General features: G+C 45.9%; 1 protein-coding gene and 1 pseudogene across 1 annotated transcript in view; one reads left to right on the top strand and one right to left on the bottom strand.

Annotated features, from left to right (window-relative positions):
* LOC126171053 (uncharacterized) overlaps positions 1–22,801 on the top strand; it is a 542,365-nt gene that overhangs the window by 57,971 nt on the left and 461,593 nt on the right. The gene's annotated exons all lie outside the window — the stretch shown is intronic.
* On the bottom strand, positions 12,177–12,294 carry LOC126105120 (5S ribosomal RNA; annotated as a pseudogene).

The raw sequence follows: 22,801 nt of genomic DNA, 5'->3' as shown, positions 1-22,801 counted from the left end.
CTGTGACTGTGTACACAGCGGTTGTGGACGTGGAACTACCCGGCAAAAATTACTCTGTTTGATAGGTGCCCTGACGTTATCGTTGGCGTGGTTTTCCGTTGACTGAAATGCGATATTCCTCGTAGAACACGATAGTACAGTTTGTATGATTATATCAAGAATTAGACAAAGGACGGGGAAATAGCGGTTTGTTACTTTGATTTTGGTCACCAGTGCATTTCAGTCTTTTTTTCGTCTACAGCTCCCTCTATATCATGGAAGTTATTCCCAGATGCATTAACACGTGTCCTTTCATCCTTTTCCTCTCCTTACCAGTATTTTTCTCATTTTTTTTTCCTCGCCTATTCCGAGGAGAACTTCCTCTTTCCTCGTCTTATCAGTCTGCCTCATTTCCAATATCTTTCTACAGAGCCGCATATCAAACGCTTCGAGTCTCATCATTCCCGGTTTTCCCACTGTTGACGCACTTTCTCAGAAATTTCTTCCACGAATAAAGGTCTAAAGTTAATACTAGTAGAGTACTTTTAACCAGGAATGCCCTCTTTGCCAGTACTAGTCTGGTTTTTTTGTCATCCTTTCTTTGTCTCTCATACACTATTTTGCTTTCAAGTTAGCAGAATTCCTTCACTTCGTCTACTTCTTTGTCCCCGGTTTTGACGTTAATTTTCTCATTATACTCATTATTGCTACTCCTCGTTACTTGTTTATATCTTCAGTTTACTCTTAATCCATGTTTTATGCTCAGTAGTCACTTCATTCGTTCAGTATGTCCCGTGGTTCGTGCTAGCTTCCATGAGGACAGCAATGTTACCAGGGAATCTTATCACATCCTTTCGCCCTCAATTTTAATCCCACTCTTGAACCTTTCTTTTATTTCCGCCATTGCTTCTTCGATGTATACGTTGAACAGTAGCGGAGAAAGACTATATCCCTGTCTTACACCATTTTTAATCTGAACACTTCGTTCTTCGTCCTCCACTCTTATTGTTCCTTCTTGGTTGTTATATATGTATTTCATATTCCGTTTTTAGCTATAGCTTACACAAATTTTTCTGAGAATTTCTAACATCTTGCACCATTTTATATTGTCAAATCCTTTTCCTAGATCGACAAATCCTATGAATGCGTGTTGAATTTTCTTCCTTTTTTCTTTTATTATTACGCGCGACGTCAAAACTGTCTCTGGTTGCCTTTTCGATTTATGAAGTCTAACTGATCGTCACCTGAGAGATTCAGATTTTTTTTTTCCATTTTGCTGTATACACTGAACTGAAACAAGCCAAGGGATACCTCCTAATATCATGTCGGACCTCCTTTCCCCCGTCGTAGTGCAACAAATCGACGCTGAATGGACTAAACAAGTCGTTGGAAGCCCAGTGCAGAAAAATTGACCCATCTTTATTGTTGTTACCGGTGTGAGATTTTGTGCACAAACTGACCTCTCGATTATGTCCCATAAATGTTCAATAGGATTCACGTCAGACGATTAGGGTGGCCAAATCATTCGCTCGAACTGTCTGTTGGACCCTAGACGACTGGAAAGTAGTGGCCTGGTCAGATGAGTCCCGATTTCAGCTGGTAAGAGTTAATGATAGGGTTCGAGTGTGGCGCAGACCCTACGGGGTCACGAACCCAAGTTGTCAACAAGCCACTGTGCGAGCTGGTGGTGGCTCCAGAATGGTGTGGACTGTGTTTACATAGACTGGGCAGGGTTCTCTGGCCGATCTTTGACTGCAAATGGTTATGTTCGGCTACTTGGAGACCATTTGCAGCCATTCATGGACTTCATGTTCCCAACGATGATATTTTTATTGATAGCAATGTGTCATGTCACCAGGCCACAGTTGTTCGCGATTGGATATACCTTCTTTAAATCAACACTTGTCAGTGTGTTACATGTGATGATCTTTTAGAAATTAAAGTCTTTTATGGATAAAAACCTGATGTCAACGTGATACTCTCCAGTGTGTCAAAATGACATTTCGGCCTTTGCTCTTTGTTAATTTTCATTTGTTAAGAGAAGCGGCAGCTTAAATTCAAAGTTTTCCGTGCTAATATTTCATGCACATCATAAAGCACGTCTACCAGTGAAACCGAGATTTGCTATGCGCCGATGGAGTACCATTTGTCAGACGAATTTTCGAACGGAAGGTTTGCCGCCCAAGTAAATAATTCAGCACTGCCATCCACGGTAACGAATGAAATGGCTCTAAGCACTATGGGACTTAACATCTGAGGTCATCAGTCCCTTGGACTTAGGACTACTGTACGTAAACCTAACTAACTTAAGGACATCATACACATCCATGCCCGAGGCAGGATTCGAACCTGCGACCGTAGGAGCCGCGTGGTTCCGGACTGAAGCGTCTAGAACCGCTCGGCCACAGCGGCCGTCGGTAACGAACGAAGATTGGGTTAGCAGTTAACAGTAAACCTCCGGTAAGCGCTGACAGTGGATTTCAAAACAGACCAATGAAAAGCTCCTATCATTCCTGCTCCGTCCTTTCGCTGCGCATCTCCTACTTGCGGGCAACATATTCTCTGTACCCCCTGTTGCGAGAGGATTACGATTCAGCTTCGTTGGCCTCTGGCCAAACTAGACGTTGGCCACTGGCCAGCAGCGTATCCCCGTTCCCCAAATAATGCGTAGCCTAGGAATGCACCCATTCACCAGTTGAGCGTAAGCGTATTTGTTTTTCATTAGGTAACGGAAGTGACTGGAGTCTTTACTTTTATAATCCCTAGTCTTACCAGTTTCATCCACACACACCAGGCTATTATCTGTGGAAGTACTTGCCGCTTTGCATCCCAGCAATCCTACCAGCTTCACCGAACCACAGGTTATTCTATCGTCGCACTAGTTACTGTATTTGCGCGGGTATAAGGTACAACAATTTTAAGGAAAAATCATAATTGTAAGAAATCTAAGCTATAAAATCAAATGATGAGGAAAACAATAAAAGTAATAACAAGTAAAGGTGGCCTCAGCTGGTTTGAGAACCACAATATTTTAAGATTCATGGTTGACGACCAAATGTGCCCTAAGACAGTTGATCCTATTGAAGGTTCAAATGGTTCAAATGGCTCTGAGCACTATGGGACTCAACATCTTAGGTCATAAGTCCCCTAGAACTTCGAACTACTTAAACCTAACTAACCTAACGACATCACACACACCCATGCCCGAGGCAGGATTCGAACCTGCGACCGTAGCAGTCCCGCGGTTCCTATTGAAGGTTGTAAGGCATTGCCCTCCTCTGACTCACCGAGCCACTGAACACGGACTACAGTGATATTCACGTAATCCTACGCACAAAACATTGCCAGAAATAAAAGTAGTTATAATTGACATAGAAATCGTAGAACTGAGCCTCAGGATTTCATCTTACAAAGCCTTATAATGTGCAAGCATCTGATAACGGAGTCCGACATGAGCTATCAACATGAAGATCTGAAGAAAAAGAGATGGAAAACCCATATTAGCATATCTCACGGAACAAATCATTCTGAAATCTTTTCACATAGTGGTGCTCTTTCCCTACTTTATTGCAATATATTTTAATTACCATAAAACACTGAAGCAAACCTATATATTCCTACTTAAACTATGTATTCTTATTTTTAAATAATTTCAGTGAATCACAACTACAATAACACATTAAAGTGGACCTTAGTTATTCGGATGTGAACTGTATTTACTACTTTTGCGTCCATTTTCAAAAATGGTGCAAATGGCTCTGAGCACTATGGGACTTAACATCTGAGGTCATCAGTCCCCTAGAACTTAGAACTACTTAAACCTAACTAACTTAAGGACATCACACACATCCATGCCTGAGGCAGGATTCGAACCTGCGACCGTAGCAGTCGCGCGGTTCCGGACTGAGCGCCTACAACCGAGAGACCACCGCGGCCGGCTGCATTCATTTTAGTGAGCTGATTATAAATCAGTTAAGTGGAGCTAACTCATTGAGGGAGTGGAAGGAGTTTGGAGAAAAGCGTTCCACTAACAACAAATATACTATCCGAACGGTGTCTGAAGTAAGTGGCAATTCGACACGAAAAGTAGTCTACATTGCTTCTTTTCATTCGCTTATGACATATGGTATTATATTTTCTGGTAACCCCATTCTCAAAGGGTATTTATGGCTCAGAACCGGCGGTTTGGCCAATAAGTGGTGAAATTTCGCGAACCTCTTGTCGACCCCTGTTCATTAGGCTAGGTATTCTGACATTGGCCCCTCAATATATGTACAGTCTTTGCTGTCGTTTCTTGTTAACAATCAGTTTATTCCCAAGAATTAGCAGCTTTTACTCAGTTAATACCAGTCATAAATCCAATCTGCATTTGGATCACAGTTCCTTGACTCTTGTGCAGAAATGTGTGCAGTATAATACTGCATCCATTTTCAATAAGCTACCACAAGAATTCGGAAATATTAGCGGTAATACACGCGCTTTCAAATCGAAACTGAAGAGTTTCCTCATGGGTCACTCCTTCTATTCTGTCGAGTTCCTTGAAAAATTAAGTCGATTCCTGTGTCACATTGTTGATTGCGTTTACATAAACTTACGGCTTGTCTTTTTTGGTTTTATAAACATTTTATTTTATCTGTTATCACTTTTATGCTGCAATTTGATGTACTGACACGTTCCATGACGTTGGAGATTTGCTCCTCAATTTGGTTCTACGGCACTAGAAGCGTAAAATAAAAACAAAATAAAAAATGTGTCAGTTTGTCAGTGCACCTGACTACGGCGACATGTCTGATCGCCGAACTATTGTGGCCGTTGGACACTAAGAACCGGCAATACACCCGCAGTTTATCGCTACTAGCGCCCAGCTGTTGCGGAGGACTGTTGTACACGTTTATTGTAAACTGCTGAACACTTTTTGAATAGTACGTAGAGAAACACTCACTATTAAACCATTGCTCCCCTGTCTCGTTTTCACTGCAAGGATGCTGCTTTTCATTTTGAGCACAAATCTTTACCAGTCCTTAAAATACTGTCAACCAGCCATTACCAGTACTAAAAATATCATTGTTACTGACACTGAAAAATTAAATACACATCCTACCAGAACAGAGGGTGCATCAAGCATAGAAGAAGAAGCTACTCCTTTAAGTTTATTTTTAGCGACTCCGACTCCCGTGTCATTTTGCCCTGTTGATGTTCTCATTAGGCTTGAATACTGGCAATGCCCCTCGTCGTCTACGTCGTAATAGAAAAAAAAACCACAGAAACCAAAACCTTCTGTCTTCGTATTGATCAACGTTGCCATACTCATTACTGTTTGAAATTGTTGCTGCCCACCGACTTCTTCGGTAGCTTAAACGGCAGGTCACTGACGGTCGTTTCAGTACTGCGTTGTATGCAGACGAGATAAACTACGCAGTACTCGTAACTGATACAGACATGCGCGTCGCATTACCTTGCGATTTCACCAGAAAAAGGTTTCGTGCTTGTATAACATGACTACAGCTTCAATAAGCACAACACTAAAACAGATCTATTTAGTGGAGAATCTGCGTTTCAGGCATGACTTCTCCAAGCCTTCACAAAAAAAGGAGCTAGTAAATCGTGACTTTGTTACCACAGCATTATGTCTCACTCAGTGATCGCTGCCAAAATTCGAGGCAATAGAATCTCGTGTGGGCCAAGTGGCAGCGTAGAGCTTTGCTGCGGTTTCTTAAGCTGACAGCTGACTGACGCAAGACGCATAGCCAATGCTTCCGAATCTACGTTATGGAACGCAATATCCCGTTGAAAGCAAGAGAGTCTTAGAAGCCGTATTAAGCACAGTGGCCGGCCTACTTATTAAGGAATTTGGCTTAACGACAAATAAAAGAAAGATGAAAGTAATTAGGAGCAGCAGAAAGAGAAAAGTAACATGCAATAAATCTGTAGCAGGGATATGGTTAGCTGTGTTATTTAATTGTCGAAGGTGACCAACTACAACCGCAGCGAGTGAGCAATCGGAACAGTGACAGATCCCTTATCAGTCTCCGGGTCCGCCCTACCAGAGACATCGTCAATAAACGATATCGGAATTGAAAAACAACTGCTATCACTTAGTAGCGGAAAAGCATCCGGACCAGACGAGATACCCTTAAGATTCTACAGTGATTATGCTAAAGAACTTGCCCCCTTTCTATCAGCAATTTATCGTAGATCGCTGGAAGAACGTAAAGTACCTAGCGACTGGAAGAAAGCGCAGGTCGTTCCCATTTTCAAGAAGGGTCATAAATCATATGCGAATAATTATAGGCCTATTTCGCTTACGTCAATCTGTTGTAGAATAATGGAACATGTTTTGTGTTCTGGTATTATGACGTTCTTAGATAATACAAATCTCCTTCATCATAACCAACATGGATTCCGCAAACAGAGATCATGTGAAACTCAGCTCGCCCTATTTGCCCAAGAAATTCACAGTGCCGTAGACACTGGCGAGCAGATTGATGCCGTATTCCTGGACTTCAGGAAGGCATTTGATACGGTTCCGCACTTACGTTTAGTGAAAAAAATACGAGCTTACGGAATATCGGACCAGGTTTGTGATTGGATTCAGGATTTCCTAGAAGAAAGAACACAACATGTCATTCTTAACGGTTCAAAATCTGCAGATGTAGAGGTAATTTCGGGAGTACCGCAAGGAAGCGTGATAGGACCTTTACTGTTTACAATATACATAAATGACTTAGTTGACAACATCGGTAGCTCCGTGAGGCTATTTGCAGATGACACGGTTGTCTACAAGAAAGTAGCAACATCAGAAGACTCGTACGTACTCCAGGAAGACCTGCAGAGGATTAATGCATGGTGCGACAGCTGGCAGCTTTCCCTAAACGTAGATAAATGTAATATAATGCGCATACATAGGGGCAGAAATCCATTCCAGTACGATTATGCCATAGGTGGTAAATCATTGGAAGCGGTAACGACCGTAAAATACTTAGGAGTTACTATCCGGAGCGATCTGAGGTGGAATGATCACATAAAACAAATAGTGGGAAAAGAAGGCGCCAGGTTGAGATTCATAGGAAGAATTCTAAGAAAATGTGACTCATCGACGAAAGAAGTAGCTTACAAAACGCTTGTTCGTCCGATTCTTGAGTATTGCTCATCAGTATGGGACCCTTACCAGGTTGGATTAATAGAAGAGATAGACATGATCCAGCGAAAAGCAGCGCGATTCGTCATGGGGACATTTAGTCAGCGCGAGAGCGTTACGGAGATGCTGAACAAGCTCCAGTGGCGGACACTTCAAGAAAGGCGTTACGCAATACGGAGAGGTTTATTATCGAAATTACGAGAGAGCACGTTCCGGGAAGAGATGGGCAACATATTACTACCGCCCACATATATCTCGCGTAATTATCACAACGAAAAGATCCGAGAAATTAGAGCAAATACGGAGACTTACAAGCAGTCGTTCTTCCCACGCACAATTCGTGAATGGAACAGGGAAGGGGGGATCAGATAGTGGTACAATAAGTACCCTCCGCCACACACCGTAAGGTGGCTCGCGGAGTATAGATGTAGATGTAGATGGAGAAGTCGCTGAATAACAAAACGATTTAAAGGACAGCCGAATCCGTGTGCGCGCTGTCCGCAGGTACAGCTGTTTGCCTTGTGTTAGCTGGTGCACGCTGCAAATTGCCCGCTCCGTTACGTAAATGCCTCGCGCCGGATGTGAGCAGGCGGACCCAATTCTGCAGGCTGTCCCACAAAGCAGTCCGCACGGCAGTGATCGGCCGCAGTCCCAGCAGCTGGGATAACCGCGTCTCAAAGACTCACTTCCAGGAATTGGAAATTGCACAGCTACAGCCTTTCAAATCCGCTGGCTTCCGCGACACTAACGGAATCGACTGATTGCCAGAAGTATTGTGTGTTCCACGTAAAGTGACCACCCCAAAATACTTCACAAACTTTTTTTTATCCTTTAGGAAAGGTTTGTGAAACGCTGCGACTATAAAATTAGTGAGTTTGTTTATAAAATAAATTCTGCTCCAGTTGGTCGCAATTCTCTCTTATTTATTTGCTGCGCGATTTTTTATTTGTTGTACGATTTTTTGCACGACACGTTTCGCTAAATCGTTCCCATTTTCAAGGCTAATTTTTCCGTGTGTTATGGCATTTAGACTTGGTGTTTACGATGTTTGAGGAGCTGCAGTATTCTGTTGCCTTCATGTAATATTTATAAACAGGTGCAGCTTTGTGGTTAATGACGGATCTTCATGGAGACTTTGCAATAAAGTTTACTTGCAGTTTTCCCATTAGTCTACTTACGCAGAAACTCACGTCCAGGATGCGGCAAAAAGACCTGTATTTCAAAAAAGTAGTTGCAAATAAACAAAAAAGAAACAGAGCAAATACTTTTATTTGTGAACAACATATATTGTGGCATTTTTCATTTGTTTGTTTTAAAATTCATGTCCGGTAAATGAAGTAGTCCGTTATTAACACATTGACGAAGTCTTTTTCCTGAAGTTGTCCGTAGTTATTCATGTCATTATCTGTGGAATGACAGCGACTTCCTGGGTGATTGCCTTCTTACGTGCTTGCACAGTTACGGGGTGATGTTTGTACACTTGAGCCTCTATGTTTCCCCACAGAAAAAAATCACAAGCAAATAATTCGCGTCAACTTGGGGGCGAGCCGATGTCTCCTCACGAAGAGAGAAAACATTCAAGAAACAACGCTCTCAAAATTCATAGAGAACACCGGGAAGTGTGAGCTGTGCCTCAGTATTGTTGCAAACACATTTCTCCCTCTTCATGGTCTGTAACAAACTGATTTGGCTTAGGTCTTTATCATGCGACAGAAGCAATCAGAATTAACCGTTGCAGTTACGATATCGTCACCGAAAAAGGAGGGACTCCACACACGTAATTCGGCAACGACGCACCTAACTATCACACGATAGCTGTGAAGTGGTCGTTGGTGAAGTTCCTAAGGGTTTTCTGCTGCCAAGTAGCGGAAATTTTGTTTATTTACAGTATATGACACGTGGAAGTGGGTATCATTAGAAGAAATTAGAACAGAGCCTGGAGGAATGCTTGAAGAATTTCTTCCCACCATAGCTCTGCGAGTTTAAAAAACTCTCTTCTCTGACTTCATTCTTGGGTAACCATAATTTTGTAGGGTTTTATGTGAACATCTCTGTGCAAATGGTGCTATCAGACAATACCTAGTCAACAGCATATTTAAGTGCTGAACACTTTGGAGACTGCTCTCATACGCGTCACATTTTTCGGCATTGTTACAGTTCGAGGTCGGCCAATAGATTTTCTTTTCTGTAGAGAATGTGATGCTCTAAAGCTTGCTACCCAAATTCGAATAATTTTTGTATCAGGAACACAATCACGTCCTCCAAGTTTGAACAGAATGCGAAATGCTTGCTAAATGGTAACGACAGAACGACCATTATGAATATACTCCTCCACAAAAAAGACACGATGCTCACCTAGCGAAGCCATTGCGCCTGTTGAAAATTGCACGTACAAACCTATCGATTGATACCTCAACCCCATCGGTATCCCCACCACATATCACATGGCGACCTCTCCAACTTCGACAGGTCTTTTTGTCGGACTCTGATTTTCAACATAAGTCACGAAACTTACAGTGCACGTTACACTGAGTACAGCAAACGTTCAGTAACAAAGTCACAAACATATTTTACATATAGCCAACAGAGGAAACGCTATACATCGTCCACATACACTCCTGGAAATGGAAAGAAGAACACATTGACACCGCTGTGTCAGACCCACCATACTTGCTCCGGACACTGCGAGAGGGCTGTACAAGCAATGATCACACGCACGGCACAGCGGACACACCAGGAACCGCGGTGTTGGCCGTCGAATGGCGCTAGCTGCGCAGCATTTGTGCACCGCCGCCGTCAGTGTCAGCCAGTTTGCCGTGGCATACGGAGCTCCATCGCAGTCTTTAACACTGGTAGCATGCCGCGGCAGCGTGGACGTGAACCGTATGTGCAGTTGACGGACTTTGAGCGAGGGCGTATAGTGGGCATGCGGGAGGCCGGGTGGACGTACCGCCGAATTGCTCAACACGTGGGGCGTGAGGTCTCCACAGTACATCGATGTTGTCGCCAGTGGTCGGCGGAAGGTGCACGTGCCCGTCGACCTGGGACCGGACCGCAGCGACGCACGGATGCACGCCAAGACCGTAGGATCCTACGCAGTGCCGTAGGGGACCGCACCGCCACTTCCCAGCAAATTAGGGACACTGTTGCTCCTGGGGTATCGGCGAGGACCATTCTCAACCGTCTCCATGAAGCTGGGCTACGGTCCCGCACACCGTTAGGCCGTCTTCCGCTCACGCCCCAACATCGTGCAGCCCGCCTCCAGTGGTGTCGCGACAGGCGTGAATGGAGGGACGAATGGAGACGTGTCGTCTTCAGCGATGAGAGTCGCTTCTGCCTTGGTGCCAATGATGGTCGTATGCGTGTTTGGCGCCGTGCAGGTGAGCGCCACAATCAGGACTGCATACGACCGAGGCACACAGGGCCAACACCCGGCATCATGGTGTGGGGAGCGATCTCCTACACTGGCCGTACACCACTGGTGATCGTCGAGGGGACACTGAATAGTGCACGGTACATCCAAACCGTCATCGAACCCATCGTTCTACCATTCCTAGACCGGCAAGGGAACTTGCTGTTCCAACAGGACAATGCACGTCCGCATGTATCCCGTGCCACCGAACGTGCTCTAGAAGGTGTAAGTCAACTACCCTGGCCAGCAAGATCTCCGGATCTGTCCCCCATTGAGCATGTTTGGGACTGGATGAAGCGTCGTCTCACGCGGTCTGCACGTCCAGCACGAACGCTGGTCCAACTGAGGCGCCAGGTGGAAATGGCATGGCAAGCCGTTCCACAGGACTACATCCAGCATCTCTACGATCGTCTCCATGGGAGAATAGCAGCCTGCATTGCTGCGAAAGGTGGATATACACTGTACTAGTGCCGACATTGTGCATGCTCTGTTGCCTGTGTGTATGTGCCTGGGTTCTGTCAGTGTGATCATGTGATGTATCTGACCCCAGGAATGTGTCAATAAAGTTTCCCCTTCCTGGGACAATGAATTCACGGTGTTCTTATTTCATTTTCCAGGAGTGTATTATGTATATACATCAAAATGGTTCAAATGGCTTTGAGCACTATGGGACTTAACATATGAGGTCATCAGTCCCTAACTAACCCAAGGACACCACACACATCCATGCCCGAGGCAGGATTCGGACCTGCGACCGTAGCGGTCTCGCGGTTCCAGACTGAAGCGCTTAGAACCGCTCGGCCACAAGGGCCGGCGAATATAGATAAACTCTAGTTGAGGTTACTGGGTGAAAAGCGGGATAAATGAAAGGACGAAATACTCTTCATTCCACGAGTAACTCTTCAGAGGAAATACTGAAGAGTATACTTCTCATGCAACCAGGTTTCATAAAATTACAGTAACAGAATTTTAACAATACCGAGTTAACGCCTGCTCTAGACTTCTCGAAGCGCAACGATCTTAAACCATACCCATCCATGCTGCCACTGTGTAGCGCTCCATTACTTAACAATGGCACTCAGAATCTCTCTGTGAAACGACGCAGAAGCGAGTAGAAGTCACTTACGTAACTAATTTCCTAGTACTGTGGTGCAGGGCTTCCAATGTGTACTGGGACTTGTAATCTATGCCCTCCTTCCTACTTCCATCTGCTGTCCACATTAAAGCCTTTTATGAAGATCTGAGAGGAACGAAGATTACAATAAACTTTCTAGTTTACTTAGCTTGTCATGTTGAGCTGGCTCCTGTTCTTTTTGTCTATGCGTCTGATTCTTGAACCTTAAATTGTCACATCAGGTCCTCACGGTTGGTTTGAACTAAATAAATCTGTTGTTATTAGCAGCATTTTTTTCACGTAAATATATTTTCTCACACTTTAGTATATCGTACACTCCGTCTTCCGCCAGGAGTGGCCTACCGGGACCATCCGACCGCCGAGTCATCCTCAGTGGAGGATGCGGATAGGAGGGGCGTGGGGTTAGCACACCATTCTCCTGTTCGTTATGATGGTATTCTTGACCGAAGCCGCTACTATTCGGTCGAGTAGCTCCCCAATTGGAATCACGAGGGTGAGAGCACCCCGAAAAATGGCAACAGCGCAAGGCGGCCTGGATGGTCACCCATCCAAGTGCCGACCACGCCCGACAGCGCTTAACTTCGGTGATCTCACGGGAACCAGTGTATCCACTGCGGCAAGGCCGTTGCCAGTATATGATACAGTATTTTGATTTTTCAGATTAACAAAGCCGAAATGACTTTGTTCGCATATCAGAGGCATGCTTACGTCTCTCACATTCTGCGGAAATAACAATATTCCAGAGGTTTTACAATTTTTCTTAATAAATAATTTTCTACTACCTTTAATTTTCATTATTATTTCATAAATGAATCCAGAAATAAACATAGTAAACAATGCAGGATTGCGTAATGAATAATACAAATTTTAAGTGGGCCAATAACTCGTAATTTCAAATGTTTCTAAAAAAAATTGACTGTACAATCAGAACTGATTCTGCCTCGGTGCCAGTGATGGCCGTGTTGTTTAGAAGGAAGCCAGCCAGGGCCTGCAACCAACCTCTCCGCGGCAAAGACACAGTGAATTACTTTTGAATGCATTACGGGAACAGCAGTGATCAATGTCTTGTAAATAATTACTATTAAAAACAGTCTTGATCACGATTTATTTAACAAGGTGACCGGTTTCGACCACTACTGTGGTCATCTTCAGACCATTGAGTAGGAACCCCTTTCTGTGATTCTCCAACAGAAAGGGGTTCCTACTCAATGGTCTGAAGATGACCACAGTAGTGGTCGAAACCGGTCACCTTGTTAAATAAATCGTGATCAAGACTGTTTTTAATAGTAATTATTTAAAAGACACAGTGGATCTACACCGTTGAGTTACGGCCTCGGGTGAGATTTTGTACGACAGCACGAGCACTCTTATGGTTATTCCACGCAGCCTGACTGCAAATTTGTATGCTAATGGAGTAGTCGACCAATTAGATAACGCTCGCCCACATACCACTTCTGTAACCCAAAACGCTCGGCAGAGTGTCGACGTGTTGCGTTAGCCCCCTCAGTCTCTAGATCTGTCTCCAATCGTGCACATATGGGACATCATAGGATGACAACTCCAGCGTCATCCACAACCAGTATTAACCACCAAGTATTGACCGGCCAGATGCAACATTCGTGGAACCCCGTGCCACAAACTGACATCCGGCACCTGTACAACACAATGCATCACTTTTGTGTGCCTGCATTCAACATTTTGGCGGTTACACGGGTTATTAATGTACCAGCATTTCACATTTTGCAGTGACTTATCTGGAGCTTACACTAACTTTTCACCGAGCGAGGTGGCGCAGTGGTTAGCACACTGGACTCGCTTTCGGGAGGACGACGGTTCAATCCCGTCTCCGGCCATCCTGATTTAGGTTTTCCGTGATTTCCCTAAATCGTTTCAGGCAAATGCCGGGATGGTTCCTTTGAAAGGGCACGGCCGATTTCCTTCCCAATCCTTCCCTAACCCGAGCTTGCGCTCCGTCTCTAATGACCTCGTTGTCGACGGGACGTTAAACACTAACCACCACCCACCACCACCACTAACTTTTCGTTTTGCAATATTAATCTCTTAAATACATTACCTGGACAGTCCGCGCCCGGTAGCTGAATGGTCAGCGTGACGGATTGTCAATCCTCTGGGCCCGGCTGGCTGCCCGCCTGGAAACACGTGTGCCGCAGGCTATTGTGCGTCGCAGGTAGAAGAGGATTTCCCGGCCGCCCCGCCGTCGCCGGCCGGCCACGAGAACGACCCCGCACCGCGCCCCCCGCCTGACGTGGACGCCGAGCTGCAGCTTCTTCGCCTTGGCGAGCATAAAACTTTCTACCTTTAACGTTTAAAAATCGGAAAATCAATGCGACGCTCAATCGTGAAGACACGATCTAGCGCACATTTGATAGGAATTTGGAGAAGCCGACTGCTTTAGACATCCACAATTGGAAAATTGATGACGTAAAAGTGCCGATAGAGGACATTCTCGGAATGCAGTTGGACTTTATTCTGTACGCTCTACAGGGATGGGTCAGTAAGCAACGTTCATATGCAGCCTTCTGGCTACGGGATCCGTAAAGTCAAAATCTACAATTTACCGTTTGAAGTACCGGACGAGGAAAACATTAAGAGCTGTAGGCTTTATGGGAATGTTTTTGGACTAACAAGAGAAAAATGGGGGAGTGCTTACCGAATACCGGTGGACTCGGGCGTCCGAACGGTAAAAATGGACCTCAGAAAACATACCCCGTCTTTCATTAACGTTTGTTCAAATGGCTCTGAGCATTATGGGATTTGACATCTGAGGTCATCAGTCCCCTAGAACTTAGAACTACTTAAACCTAACTAACCTAAGGACACAAAATTGTTAAGGCTTTCGTGGTCACTTGTTGACAAACTGCCTATTGGCTTCTGTCTCGGGTTCTTCGGCCGACGTTCATCTAATGATTTTTCTGACGTTTCGCCAGCACGAGTGGCTGCCATTGTCAAGTTTCACCCTCCATTGCCGATGGTGAACTGGAGCCGAGCTCGCAGCCGCAGAATATATGTACCTGGCGCCCCAACGTCCGAGGGCTTCTCCGCGGTCATTTCCGGTGCGGTTCTCCTCTTGCTACCTGCGACGATCGTTCGCTGCAGTACGGGAAGCCAGGATCCGTTTACCTTAAGGCTTTCCTCTTTCTTGTTGAAACTGTTCGCGTGTTTTTGTATTTCTACAGCTTCTCTGAACAAGCGCGTGCTTCTCTACAGCCAGAACTTCCATGTCGGCGAATTTTATTACGTGGTCGGTCTCATTCAGTGCTTGCTCTGCCACGGCCGATTTCTCCACCTGCCCAACCTGCAATGTCGCTTATGCTCTTTGATCATGGTGTTAACTGATCGTCCAGTCATTCTGACATAAACATTTCCGTATGTGCATGGTATACGGTATATTCCCGACATTGCAAGTGGGTCTCTCTTCTCCTTCGCCGATCTAAGACATTCTTTGACCTTCCTTGTCGGTTTGAAAATCGTCTTTACGCCATGTTTGCGCAATATACGGCCGATTCTGTCCGTCACTCTGTCGGGTCCGGCCTTTCTGCCATACATTCCCAGAGTGACGGACAGAATCGGCCCTATATTGCGCAAACATGGCGTAAAGACGATTTTCAAACCGACAAGGAAGGTCAAAGAATGTCTTAGATCGGCGAAGGAGAAAAGAGACCCACTTGCAATGTCGGGAATATACCGTATACCATGCACATACGGAAATGTTTATGTCAGAATGACTGGACGATCAATTAACACCATGATCAAAGAGCATAAGCGACATTGCAGGTTGGGCAGGTGGAGAAATCGGCCGTGGCAGAGCAAGCACTGAATGAGACCGACCACGTAATAAAATTCGCCGACACGGAAGTTCTGGCTGTAGAGAAGCACGCGCTTGTTCAGAGAAGCTGTAGAAATACAAAAACACGCGAACAGTTTCAACAAGAAAGAGGAAAGCCTTAAGGTAAACGGATCCTGGCTTCCCGTACTGCAGCGAACGACCGTCGCAGGTAGCAAGAGGAGAACCGCACCGGAAATGACCGCGGAGAAGCCCTCGGACGTTGGGGCGCCAGGTACATTGCGGCCGCGAGCTCGGCTCCAGTTCACCATCGGCAGTGGAGGGTGAAACTTTGACAATGCCAGCCACTCGTGCTGGCGAAACGTCAGAAAAATCATTAGATGAACGTCGACCGAAGAACCCGAGACAGAAGCCAATAGGCAGTTTGTTAACCTAAGGACATCACACACATCCATGCCCGAGGCAGGATTCGAACCTGCGACCGTAGCGGTCGCGCGGTTCCAGACTGTAGCGCCTAGAACCGCTCGGCCTCTCCGGCCGGCAACGTTTGTGGGCACAGGGGTTTCGTTTCGCGTACCGGACAGCCGCAGACCTGCTCCATATGTCACGCTACAGGACATATGAGAAATGAATGGCCGCGGAAAAGACCACTGCAGCTGCCCAGAGAAGATACGTACGCTGGGACAGCACAGAATCTCGCTGCCGAATTTCCCCCGATTAGGGACGCGGACGCGCCACAGCAGAGAGAGCCGCAGGAGAACGCGGGCAGCGGCAGCCCAGCCGGGGCGGAGACAACGGCGGTGGCCGGGCGGCCCGCCCCCTCGGGCGAGGGTGAACCGACCCCCGCTACGGGCCATCCGACAGGGAACGCAGACAAAAGGCAGATTAGCGACGCCGGCACGGACGAGGCGGAGCAGCAAGGTCAGCCGGTGACCGAGCGCGCGCCACAACAACAGGTGCAGGAGGAACTACAAGAGAAGCAGGCCACCGAAAATATGCAAATCGACGCGACGACGGCCGCGGGCGGGACCGCCGTCCCGACCGTGGAGCAGACGCGTGAGCAGTGGATAAAGGAGAAAAGTAACCACCTGAGAAAGGTGTTAAAGCTCAACCAAAACGACGATGTCACCGCAAAGTCCTCCACCAGGGGAAGCAGTGACAAACCGAAAAAACAACAAAATACAGACGATGAACAGACACAAACGACGAAAATGGTAAACAAACCGGTAAAGAAAAACAAGAAAAGACGCAGCTCCAACTCGTCACAGGACCGAAGAGAAAATAGCCAGAGAGATGTCCACATGGACACAGACTACAGCACCGACTGATATACTAAATGAGGAGGCAGTCAAATACAATCTATAAAGTTGTCACAGTTAACACAAATAAAATGAGCACTCCTTTAAAAATTCGAGCCCTCGCGGACTTCCTACGCCAGAGAAGAACGGACGTTGCACTATTGCAAGAAGTGGTTACGGCTAAAATAAACCAGATACCAGGATATGCGACAATCACAAATATAGACCCAGAATCCCAATGCGGTACGGCAATAATGGTACGGAACGGGATCGACTTTGCGGGACTAAAATGTTGTCAAGCGGCCGAGGGATAACGCTAAGCCGGCGGCGTTGGTCTCGCGGTTCTAGGCGCGCAGTCCGGAACCGTGCGACTGCTACGGTCGCAGGTTCGAATCCTGCCTCGGGCATGGATGTATGTGATGTCCTTAGGTTAGTTAGGTTTAAGTAGTTCTAAGTTCTAGGGGACTGATGACCACAGCTGTTAAGTCCCATAGTGCTCAGAGCCATTTGAACCATTTTTGATAACGCTAAACATAGAAGAGACGCTCTTTATCAACATATACGCACCGTCTGGCACAGACAACAAGCGAGCAAGAAGCACCTTCTATAATGAAGAAGTAGCCGAACTGCTGATACAGAACAATAACAACATCATTATTGGAGGAGATTTTAACTGTGTCGCCGCAGCTGAAGACCAAATACCCGTACCAAACATATGCCCAGAACTGCAAGAACTGATCCGACGACTGAAAATAGAAGATTCGTGGCGCCTTCTCCATCCAACACACACTGAATTTACATACCACCACAAAAATGGTAAAAGCAGACTGGACCGTATATATGTCAGCAGAGCAGCAACTAAAAATGTAGCGCACGTCGAAGTCTATCCTGTCATCTTTTCGGACCACTGCAGCTACGAATGCAGCCTGCATCTCCAGAAAGGAAAGACCGTGGGCACAAGAAGCACGTGGAAGCTAAATACGGAACACCTGCAGGAGGCGGAACTGCGCAAGCAAATAGCGGAATCCTGGCAAGAATGCCTGGCGCAGCGCGCACGCTACAGCAGCACGACCGAGTGGTGGCTGGCAAGAGCGAAGCCAACAATGCGCAGCCTGTTGATAAAAGAACAGCGCGGAAAAGTCATTCTGGAGGCGAACCACGGCCATGTTCTAGCAACAGTGCCAGAAAGACGCACTCGACGCACCAGCAGATGACCAGCAATACATGCCGCGAGTAAGCAGAATCAAGGCAAAACTCCTTCAAATAAAAGAACAGCAAATTAAGAGGCGTCCTCACCAGAACATATGACGAGGTGGATGAAGAGCCAGTCACCACGCACCACCTAAATAAGGGAGAGAGGTGCAGGAAAGTGAGTAAGTGAGCTTCAGGACAAGCAGGGAAAGACGCTCACGACGAAAACGGAATTAACAAAACACATCGAGGACTATTTCCGAGACACTTTCAGTCGAGAAGCAACAGACGACGCGGCGACTGCTGAAATCCTCCAGCAGACGAGCAGCGTGCTCACAGAAGCAGACAGAGCGTTGCTGACAGAAAATGTCGACGTGGATGATATCAAAGGAACGATGAAGACCAGCGCCAGAGGAAGAGCACCGGGCGCCGACGGCATCTCGCTCGAGTTCTACCTCGCATATTGGGACGTACTAGGAGTGCATTTCACGGAGATGGTAGACGAGATACTCGATGTGGAGGAAATTCCATCTGGGCTGACCGAAGGGACCATAACCCACATCCCTAAGAAGAGAGCCGCCCGTCGCATTGAAGAGTTTCGTCCGATTACGCTCCTCAACGCCGACTATAAAATAATAGCGAAATGCATCGCAAACAACCTGAAATCGGCGATGAGGAAAGTCATCAGTCCGTGGCAAACATGTGCGGTGCCAGTGTAAAATATATTTAATTACTATTAAAAACAGTCTTGATCACGATTTATTTAACAAGGTGACCGGTTTCGACCACTACTGTGGTCATCTTCAGACCATTGAGTAGGAACCTCTTACTGTTGTAGTGATTCTCCAACAGTAAGAGGTTCCTACTCAATGGTCTGAAGATGACCACAGTAGTGGTCGAAACCGGTCACCTTGTTAAATAAATCGTGATCAAGACTGTTTTAATAGTAATTATTTATAAGACATTGATCACTGCTGTTCCCGTAATGCATTCAAAAGTAAAATATATTTGACGCCACATGCACCTACAGGGACATAATAGCACAGGCAGCCACCACCAGAAGCGCAGGTGCCATAATTTCGGTGGACTTCAACAAAGCCTTCGACAGGATCGATCACAAATATCTCGTATAGACAGCAAACAGACTCGGGTTTGGGCAAAAATTCATCACAATCATCCAGAAGGTACTAAGTACTGCGAGATCGACAGTAATAATCAATAGTTGGAAAACAAAACAGATAAAACTGGACAGATCCGTGAGGCAAGGCTATCCATTGTCAATGGCTCTATTCGCTATAGCACTGGACCCGCTGCTGCGGAAACTCACAAATGACATCAGAGGATTCTCTGTAGGAGACAAAGCAACAGCATGTATAGCCTACGCTGACGACCTAGGCATGTTTATTGAAGATCGGGTAGATATTGGGAGTAGAAACCATCATGAACACATTCCAAAAAGCGTCAGGCGCCCAAACCAACCCCAGAAAAACAGTGCTACTGCCGATAGGGAATCAACGACTCAAACCAGACAGCCAGTGGTACAAAATAGCAGAAAGCCATAAAGTTCTTGGAATATTTATACAGTATTGTCCACTTAGAATGGCCGCATACAACTGGAGGGACGTGCTACACACCATAAGAGATCTCTCCAGACAGCACGCGTACCGGAAACTAACAATCCACCAGAAAACAGACCTGATAAACACGACGATCCTGTCGAAAGCATGGTACGTGGCGCAAATGGTTCAAATGGCTCTGAGCACTATGGGACTTAACAGCTATGGTCATCAGTCCCCTAGAACTTAGAACTACTTAAACCTAACTAACCTAAGGACAGCACACAACACCCAGCCATCACGAGGCAGAGAAAATCCCTGACCCCGCCGGGAATCGAACCCGGGAACCCGGACCTGGCGCAAATCTTAAGCATCCCGACAAATTGCGCGAGCACTAACGAGCGCAGTGTACTACCTGTTGTGGCGTCGAAATACACTCAAAGTGGCGCAAGCAACGTGCTCGCTGCCAACGAAAGAAGGGGGACTAGGTCTAGTTGATATAAAGACCAAATGTGCAGCCCTTCTACTGAAACGAACGATCGCCATCCAGGAAAAAAACCCTGACAGCGTCACAGCCAAGATAATTGGAAGATACAAGCCCGCATCACGAGAAGCGCCGGTCGACACGAGGCACATTCCCTTCAGAATGCGACACGTCAGGCTGCACTACGCCAACAAAAGTTACGTTCTGGACACCGTGGCGAATCCCAGCCACAGAACACCCAAGAGAATATACTGGGCCCTCAGGGGGAAGCCAGCAAAAAACAAAATTGAATACAAACTCCCGCAATACAATTGGAAACAAATATGGGGAAACGTCTCGGAAAACCTGTTGCCTAAACATGCGAAGGAGACATGGTACAAAATAATTAACAGAATGGTACCAACCAGCCAAAGACTGGCGGAGATAAAACTCGTCGCAAGTGACAAGTGCGACGTATGTGCCATGACCGACACCCTCGAGCACCGATTCACCTGCGGGATTGCCATCAACATATGGAAAGCGTGCCAGAAAATGGTGGCCCACATCAACAGAACGGCGCCGGGAAGCATCACAGTGGAAGCAATCACCGCCCCAGACTACAACCCATTTCCACGACCCAAGCGACTGGCGACTCTCTGGATCCTCGCCGTGACGGCACACGCCATCCTAGCGCGGAGGCAGACCGACCAGCTGGCCTTCCTGATGGACCTCTAGGGGAAGAACAAGACGACCCAGCAGCAGAGGCTCTACCGCGAGAACTTCAGAAACTTCCTGCAGATTCCACTACAGACAGCAATCGCCAGAGTCCTCCCCAGCCTGTGACCCTCAGCACCGCCACCAGCCACCTCACCACACTCACCACAAGAAGAACGTGTGCAGTGATAGTGAACAAGTGCAATATAAAACATGAAGTGCTTTCTCCTCTCGCCTCAGATAGTGAAGTATAGTAGTATAAAGTGTTTCTTCTTAGTGAAATCAGTGATACAAAGTGCTTCTCACCAAACATCTGTCATGCTCGCAGCCAAAACAGTGTCAAAAGTATGCCCAGTAGTACTACCAGTTTTTTTAATTAATTTTTTTTCATTATTTGTACTATACTGTCCAGGAGATACGCATTACTTAGTGAAAAGTGCCAACTACTCATATTTTTTAAAATGATTTCCTTTACTATGTGCCCTATGAAAGTATATTGTTTACTCACACTCTCCTTTCTGCTTCTCTTATATAATATGACAAAATTTTATCTCTTCTTCAATTTATGTATAATCTGTAGTATATGTAAAAAACATGTCTTCCACTTCTGCTCCATCTATCATGGTGATGTTTCCCTCATACTGTCTCACCTAACAGTGCAACCTAGAGGAAGAGATCAAACCAGAATGCACAAAGTGCCTGTGGCATCACAAGTGCATGACATACAGAAACGTGAACTCAAAATCAATGTGACGATGCTACATATAAATTATTATGCCTGTCCTGCAATGTCTACCCAAAAAAAAGATGACAAATGACTATGTAAAAGGGTTCAAGTAACAACAATAAGAGAAAAACGAAAAAGGAAAAATATAAAAACGAAAACGTATAAAATGACAGTAATATTAACCAACACTAGGAATATAATAGATTAATAGAATAAAATGTCTTTTTTTAAATGTATCGTTGTTAATACACCTAAATAAATATATATGGCTACAAAAAAAAAGGTTCGATTCCCGGCTGGGTCGCGGAATTTTCTCCGCCCAGGGACTGGGTGTTGAGCTGTCCTCATCATCATCATCCTCATTGACTGCAGGTCGCCGAAGTGGCGTCATACGAATAAATAAATAAATAAATTTCCCGAAATTTCATTACTCTACATTAAATATTTTTTTGGAGTTGCGACTTTTTTCGGTTAGTGAATCTGACATAAATGGTCGTATCTTTTGATTGCATTGATTTAAAAGCTTCAATTTCTTACACAGCCAAGGAAGCAAATATCGTATTGTAAGACATAAATTTTGACATTTCACTTGTACTTGTTTCTGAGAAAAAGGGCTTTTAACAGTCAGAGAGAGAGACAGGCAGACGGACAGCAAAATGATCCCATAATGGCCCCGTTGATTCTACTACTTCGTTGTCAATTTGCTAGTTGTACATTATTGTAGTGCTATTGTAACTTAAGTAAAAGCATGCTTTCAAGAGTACTGTGCTTTTCCAATATTTTTTGCGGTAGAGGCAGACAGCACACTTCCTCTTCTTTTCCTTTTTGCCTTCTGTAGTCGGCATTGGTTTTGGCACTGGTCGCATGTGGTGGCGGGATGTCCTTTCTTACGCCATCACTCCCCTCCGTCAAGGAATCTACACCATGTGATCAAAAGTATTCGGACACCTGGGTGAAAATGAGTTAAAAGTTCGGGGCGGCCTCCATCGGTAATGTTAGAATTCAGAATGGGTTGGCCCATCCTCAGCCTTGATGACACCTGCCACTCTTGCAGGTATACGTTCAATCAGGTGCTGGAAGGCTTCTTGGGGAATGGCAGCCCATTCTTCACGGAATGCTGCACTGGGGAGAGGTATCGATGTCGGTCGGTGAGGCCTGGCACGAAGTCGGCGTTCCAAAACATCCCAAAGGTGTTCTGTAGGATTCAGGTCAGGACTCTGTGCAGGCCAGCCCATTACAGGTTGTTATTGTCGTGTAGTCACTCCGCCACAGGCCGTACATTATGGTCTGGAAAGATTCAATCGCCATCCCCGAATTGCTCTTCAACAGTGGAAAGCAAGAAGGTGCTTAAAACATCAATGTAGGTCCGTGCTGTGATAGTGC

The sequence above is a fragment of the Schistocerca cancellata genome, chromosome 1 (genome assembly GCF_023864275.1).
Source record: "Schistocerca cancellata isolate TAMUIC-IGC-003103 chromosome 1, iqSchCanc2.1, whole genome shotgun sequence".
Taxonomy (NCBI): domain Eukaryota; kingdom Metazoa; phylum Arthropoda; class Insecta; order Orthoptera; family Acrididae; genus Schistocerca; species Schistocerca cancellata.
The sequence above is the reverse complement of the archived record's forward strand: the minus strand, read 5'-3'. Positions and strand labels throughout refer to the sequence as shown.